The sequence below is a fragment of the Palaemon carinicauda genome, chromosome 27, assembly GCF_036898095.1.
Source record: "Palaemon carinicauda isolate YSFRI2023 chromosome 27, ASM3689809v2, whole genome shotgun sequence".
NCBI classification, from domain to species: domain Eukaryota; kingdom Metazoa; phylum Arthropoda; class Malacostraca; order Decapoda; family Palaemonidae; genus Palaemon; species Palaemon carinicauda.
Window position 1 is genome coordinate 92,987,772 of NC_090751.1, and position 7,500 is coordinate 92,995,271.

The 7,500-nt window shown below is 32.5% G+C and overlaps 1 protein-coding gene across 1 annotated transcript in view; it reads left to right on the plus strand.

Annotated features, from left to right (window-relative positions):
- The window catches only part of LOC137620806 (protein turtle-like), a 166,688-nt gene that overhangs the window by 12,257 nt on the left and 146,931 nt on the right, over positions 1-7,500 (plus strand). The window contains exon 2 of the mRNA XM_068351255.1: positions 6,968-7,273. The gene's annotated coding sequence lies outside the window, so the exon portion shown is untranslated. The remainder of the gene's footprint in view (positions 1-6,967; positions 7,274-7,500) is intronic.

Below are 7,500 nucleotides of genomic sequence, written 5' to 3' on the forward strand. Positions count from 1 at the left end.
TGCCATGAATTAAAACTAATTTTTTCTTCCATAATATCTAAAAGATGCATTTCAAAGAGTTTCAAGATAAATTACGACTGCATCACTGGACGATAGTTCAAAGATGCAGAAACATATCCTCTTAAGTCTTTTATTGTAGGATTAATTCCATAGGGAAGTAACAATGACCATAACAGGCATTCATAAAATCACACAACAAACTCAAAAACTGATCACTACCCCTTTTCAATAAAATAGTATGAATTCCGTCATGACCAATTCCAATATTAAGTTCTTTTAAATCAACCTATTTAACGTATCTAATGGTATCTTAATGTTGAAATTTCTGTTATTTATCCAATATTCATTTAATTTCAATAGTAGTTAATTTCCTGGGAAGTCATTTGAACTGTTTAAATCAAACGATGAAAATCTATTATAAAAAAACTGTTTTATATCTTCTATATTATTTTCCCCATCAATTATTTCTGATTGTTTCGCAGTGTTATTCTTTTTCTTTACATCCTCCCAGAATTATTTCATACCTTTATCTTCAAAGTTTTCTTGAAAAGATAAAGACCTTTTAGCAAATTCATTTCTCTTACATTCTTTTAATAACTCTTTGGATATTTTGTGGCTTTCCAGCATTTGAGCGAACTCGGGGCCAACATGTATTCTTCCTGACTGCAACTACTTTAGATATTCCATTCTGGCAGTTTTGTATTTACATTTTACGTACGATTCCAACCAGATATCACTCTATATTTACATTTTCTCTTCATTTCCCTTGAGTAAAGAGAGCTTTCCTCTTCTACAGACATTGCAAGTGCAGAGTAAAATTAATTACTTCCCTGATATGTTTACAATCTCTATAACCTCAAGAACAGCAGTCGAATTGTGCGTTATTTACAAAGCTACCCGTTCTAGGCATCACATTTACTCTAATAAGACAAAGTTCATTCATAGAAAGATTATCCCAGTCAACATAGTACCTAATTTTCCCGTCTTCGGAAGGTAAATATAATGGTGTAAAAGGACTTACAGCATCAACAACCACTTCAGCTTCTACTGGCAAATGGTCCGAACCAATTATATCATACAATACTCTGATATTCTTCACATAGGAATTATTTTCATCTCTCCTAACTATATGGTCTAACCATTTGGTTTAGCTACCCCCGGAGGACAAAAATGAGAAAGTAGAGTCATCCAGAGCACATATCAAAACATTGAAGTTGATTATCTTTCATAAAATCAAGAAAATGATTCCATGAGTGACCAGAAGAAGGGTCTGCATTAAAATCACCAATAAGAAATATAAAATCATATTTAATCTCAGTTAAAATATATTCAAGATAACTATGTGAAGCCAAATAATCATTCAAGGTCTCTATTCTACAAGTATCATTTCGGATATATACATTTCCAAACACAAGTAATTTTTGTTTATGAACAACGGACATTACAATAAAATCCTTTTCTATAATAATCTTTTTGATATCAAGAGAAGAATTTTTTTTTCCCAGAGACAAGCTAACCCACCGCCACACCTACCGGAAAAAGACTAAATAACTTTCTCTGAATAGACTGCAGGTGATCCGATTACTTCATAATGTTCTTCAATAAACTATAAATCATTAAGTCTGTTTTCTGTAACAAATGTTTCTTGTAAAAATATGAAGTCATACTGACTTACTGCAAGCTCTCTGACCAAATCAATATTTTTCTCCAGGGAGCAACAATTGTAAGTACAAACTTTCAATACCATTATTAAAAGAAAGCAAAAGTGCACATATCAATGATAATATGAAATGAATAAATAATTATAATAATAAGATCAGGAGTTTTTGTCTTACTGTCTCTTTTTGCAATATCTTTTTTCTATGACCCCTTCAGGCCATGACTCTGAGTCAAATACGCATTCCCTTTCGTCTAAATTTACTGTTAGTTTAAAAGCTTTGCTCTCTGAACTGAAGAATTCCAATTCTTCTATCTTAATAACAATTATAACAAAGACTTTTTAACATAACTTTTAATATCATTTGAGTCAACATCCGGATCCACTCTTCCAACAAAAAAATCAACAGTTTTTTCCCCCACCTTTGAACGAGTGGTGACCCGTTTTTTTCAACACCAGTCACTTTAAAATTTTGTTGACTACGATTCTCAATTTGACTGTTTCTATGAGGTTTTGCTGTAAGATTAGGTTTATTTTTCTTTCCTACGTCTGTCCAACCCTCTTCTTCACTTTTTTGGATATCTGTATCTTCCCTGTATGCTGACAAAGTCTCATCAAGGTTTCGGCCCTGTCCCACATATCCTGAACCAGCAGATGAACCATTTCATCCCTCAACAAGGCTGTTTTCAGCAGAATTTAACATTTCTTTTGAGTCGTTTACAGATTTTTTTGAGTTGTTCTTGGGTGGCACAGATGCAATATCCTGTAATAGGTCTACGTTATCAGATAAATCATTTACAGATTAATTTTTTAAGGTCTTTGACATCTAATATCCACAAACATTGGTAATACTTCATGTATTTTAATTACGTCTTCTGATAATCTTAATATCAGTGGGGCAATAGATTCCATACCAATAGGAGGCATTCCTCCATAACTCTCACAAACAAATTTTATTCTCTTGTTTGAAACATTACCTCTTCACTAAATTCCAATACATCCTTTAAGTCTTCTTGTTTTTTTCACTGGGTCTCTCCTCCAAACAAGGTCCTTGTGAAGGATATTGGCAAGCCCGGATTTTGCAGTCTTAATATCTTTACGGGAATAAAAACAATCAGCTACTTCCAATAAAATTCCTTTAGTAAAATCATTCTTTGCAGAGGTTATAAAACAAAGGAAATTGTTTTTTGGTTATTTCGTTACCCATTACTTATACAGCAACATGTTCCAAACACAGACAAATACCATTAGTTATTAGTTCAATATCTACGTAGAGGTTAATGCGCTGCACAAACTTGGAAAAAACTATCCTTTATATATATATATATATATATATATATATATATATATATATATATATATATATATATATATATATATATATATATATATATATATATATATATATATATATATATATATATATATATATATATATATATATATATACATATATATATATATATATATATATATATATATATATATATATATATATATATATATATATATATATATATATATATATATATATATATATATATATGTATATATATATATATATATATATATATATATATATATATATATATATATATATATATATATATATATATATATATATATATACCCATTATATTATATATATATATATATATATATATATATATATATATATATATACATATATATATATATATATATATATATATATATATATATATATATATATATATATATATATATATTATTATTATTATTACTTACTAAGCTACAACCCTAGTTGGAAAAGCAGTATGCTATAAGCCCTGGGGCTCCAACAGGGAAAATAGCTCAGTGCGGAAAGGAAAAAAGGAAAATAAAATATTCTAAGAAGAGTAACAACAATAAATATCTCCTATATAAACTATAAAAACTTTAACAAAACAAGAGGAAGAGAAATAAGATAGGAGAGTGTGCTCGAGTGTACCCTCAAGCAAGAGAACTCTAACCCAAGACAGTGAAAGGCCATGGTACAGAGGCTATGGCACTACCCAAGACTAGAGAACAGTGGTTTGATTTTGGAGTGTCCTTCTCCTAGAAGAGCTGCTTACCATAGCTAAAGAGTCTCTTCTACCCTTACCAAGAGGAAAGTGGCACTGAACAATTACAGTGCAGTAACCCCTTGGGTGATGAAGAATTGTTTGGTAATCTGTGTTGTCAGGTGTATGAGGATAGAGGAGAATATGTAAAGAATATGCCAGACTATTCAGTGTGTATGTAGGCAAAGGGAAAATGAACCGTAACCAGAGAGGAGGATCCAATGTAGTACTGTCTGGCCAGTCAAAAGACCCCATAACTCTCTAGCGGTAGTATCTCAACGGGTGGCTGGTGCCCTGGCCATATTCAAATAAGCCATATATATTTTTGATATATTAATGTCTGGATTCTCTTAACAACCTCGGGATCACAGACCCAGGCGAAATCTCACAAAGACAAGAGCTTGGCTCCGGCCGGGAATCGAACCCTGGTCGGCAAGCTTATATAGACAGTGACTAACCCACTTGGCCACGAACAAAGATAAAAGTCAATGACAATTCTACTGTACTTCTACCTGTCGAATTCAGGTATTTTGTACTTAGAATTGAAATCAATTCTAAGTACAGGGTTCGATTCCCGGCCGGAGCCAAGCTCTTGTCTTTGTGAGATTTCGCCTGGGTCTGTGATCCCGAGGTTGTTAAGAGAATCCAGACATTAATATATCAAAAATATATATGGCTTATTTGAATATGAAAAACACGTAAAAATGTGCAAAATTTATCATAAATTGAATGCCAAGTAACAAACTACCAATTGGCTACGATGGTGAAGATGGGTTGATTTCAATTCTAAGTACAAAATACCTGAATTCGACAGGTAGAAGTACAGTAGAATTGTCATTGACTTTTATCTTTGTTCGTGGCCAAGTGGGTTAGTCACTGTCTATATAAGCTTGCCGACCAGGGTTCGATTCCCGGCCGGAGCCAAGCTCTTGTCTTTGTGAGATTTCGCCTGGGTCTGTGATCCCGAGGTTGTTAAGAGAATCCAGACATTAATATATCAAAAATATATATGGCTTATTTGAATATGAAAAACACGTAAAAATGTGCAAAATTTATCATAAATTGAATGCCAAGTAACAAACTACCAATTGGCTACGATGGTGAAGATGGGTTGATTTCAATTCTAAGTACAAAATACCTGAATTCGACAGGTAGAAGTACAGTAGAATTGTCATTGACTTTTATCTTTGTTCGTGGCCAAGTGGGTTAGTCACTGTCTATATAAGCTTGCCGACCAGGGTTCGATTCCCGGCCGGAGCCAAGCTCTTGTCTTTGTGAGATTTCGCCTGGGTCTGTGATCCCGAGGTTGTTAAGAGAATCCAGACATTAATATATCAAAAATATATATGGCTTATTTGAATATGAAAAACACGTAAAAATGTGCAAAATTTATCATAAATTGAATGCCAAGTAACAAACTACCAATTGGCTACGATGGTGAAGATGGGTTGATTTCAATTCTAAGTACAAAATACCTGAATTCGACAGGTAGAAGTACAGTAGAATTGTCATTGACTTTTATCTTTGTTCGTGGCCAAGTGGGTTAGTCACTGTCTATATAAGCTTGCCGACCAGGGTTCGATTCCCGGCCGGAGCCAAGCTCTTGTCTTTGTGAGATTTCGCCTGGGTCTGTGATCCCGAGGTTGTTAAGAGAATCCAGACATTAATATATCAAAAATATATATGGCTTATTTGAATATGAAAAACACGTAAAAATGTGCAAAATTTATCATATATATATATATATATATATATATACATATATATATATATATATATATATATATATATATATATATATATATATATATATATATATATATATATATATATATATATCACTAACACTCGTGATTTCAAGCAATGTAAATATCAACCACAATGGTATTTAATACTGAATTCTATCTTGGAATATATAACCACTGAAATTCATTTCATGGTAATAGCTTCTGGCCGGCCAGAGATTCGAACGCCTGCCTATTCAGCCGAAACCATACTTGCGGGTACTCTACCAACTGAGCCATCAAGAGATATATAAGTTTATGATAAGTCACCGTACATATTCCTTCATTTTACAAGCACCTCTGTATGCAACGTTTATTTGCATTGCTCACCAGGCCAGCCACCGCCCGCCTGTCCTTTTCCAAGATGATGGCGGTCTTCTTGTATGCTCTACCATTTATTGTGGTTCTTTCTCTATATAATAGTTGGATATTTATGAAAAGTTTCCCTATCGTATGGTTGCCTAATATAGGGCGGACTAAATTAAGGGATATTAGGACAGATCAGCCTAGAATAAGCCTTGAATACTTTAGAGTATTCTAAGGTTGTGTAACTACTGTATACAAACAAACACTGCCCAGATATATGGTAAAACGTTTACGGTATTCATAACCTCTCGACGCTCATATTTCAGAAGCCCTTATATTTATCTTCAGTTACAAACGAATAGTTCCATCTTTAGAAAAGCGATAAAACTTTACTTTAGTACAAAATTCCTGATGATGAAAATAAGAAGTGCTTATATATTTATATATATATATATATATATATATATATATATATATATATATATATATATATATATATATATATATATATATATATATATATATATATATATGAGTAATTTTGATTGATTCTGAATGTAATACTCGGAAAATCCATCTTTTTGAAATGATAGCCGTAAAGTCTCAAAAGCTATGACAGAGTAAAACAAACATAGGTAAATATATGGTACTTCAATTCCAAGCCATATACATGAACTACATTTTTCTTTTACCCACTATCTTGTGTTGGATCTATTTCTGACCATGAATATTAGGATAAACCAGTTCTTGAGCTCTTGTATCCCTTCATATAGTAATAATTATGGGGAATCCCAGTGGGAAATTGGGGTTTTGCAGGGGTAGCACCAAAAATGAGCGATTTGCAGTAAAAGTAATGGTCTGAAATGCCTAATAAACTTAAGATAACTCCCAATAAAAATATATGGGTCGTGTAAGTGGTATGAAATTAAAGTATCATAAATAGTTGTGAAATACAATACTGTACAGTACAGCACTTGATCTATATTTTACAATGTTGAAACTGACGGAAGATGGGAAGAAATGACGTTACTTGGATTTTATATAATTCTCTAAATATGATTTTGAATTACATTTACTGCTAAATGTATTATATTTTATGTTTTATTATTCATATTGTAACTTTTTTTTTCATTACTTAGGAAGACGTGGAAATCCTTCAATGTTGGTAAAGTGAGAAATCTGTCAGGAGAGACACCTTATACCTGACACGAACATCGCGCCATCTCTTTCCTCCTGCTGGTGGTACTTTTGCCACTGTCAGCATGTGAGCTGGCCTAAACACAACTCAAAGGACATATCTAGCTTACAAAACAAGGTTTCCCAGAAGTAAAGAAAAGATTTAGATTTGAGAGAAAAAGGAAGAGGAACAGAGATTAATCCACAATTGAAAGATTCTACTATTTGAAGCAGTCTTGTCTGAAGGCCCCTTATGTCCTACTTTAGTGGTAAGTTTGTAAGTCAGTTTGTTGGATACCATGTTATACTTACATGTAGAGAGAGAGAGAGAGAGAGAGAGAGAGAGAGAGAGAGAGAGAGAGAGAGAGAGAGAGAGAGAGAGAGAACAATTGCACAACACTAATAGTATATATTCTCTCAGTATTTATTTCTACAGTTTAGTACAAAAGTACATTACAGTTGTATATACTGTATTGTGCGTGCGTTTCAATGCAAA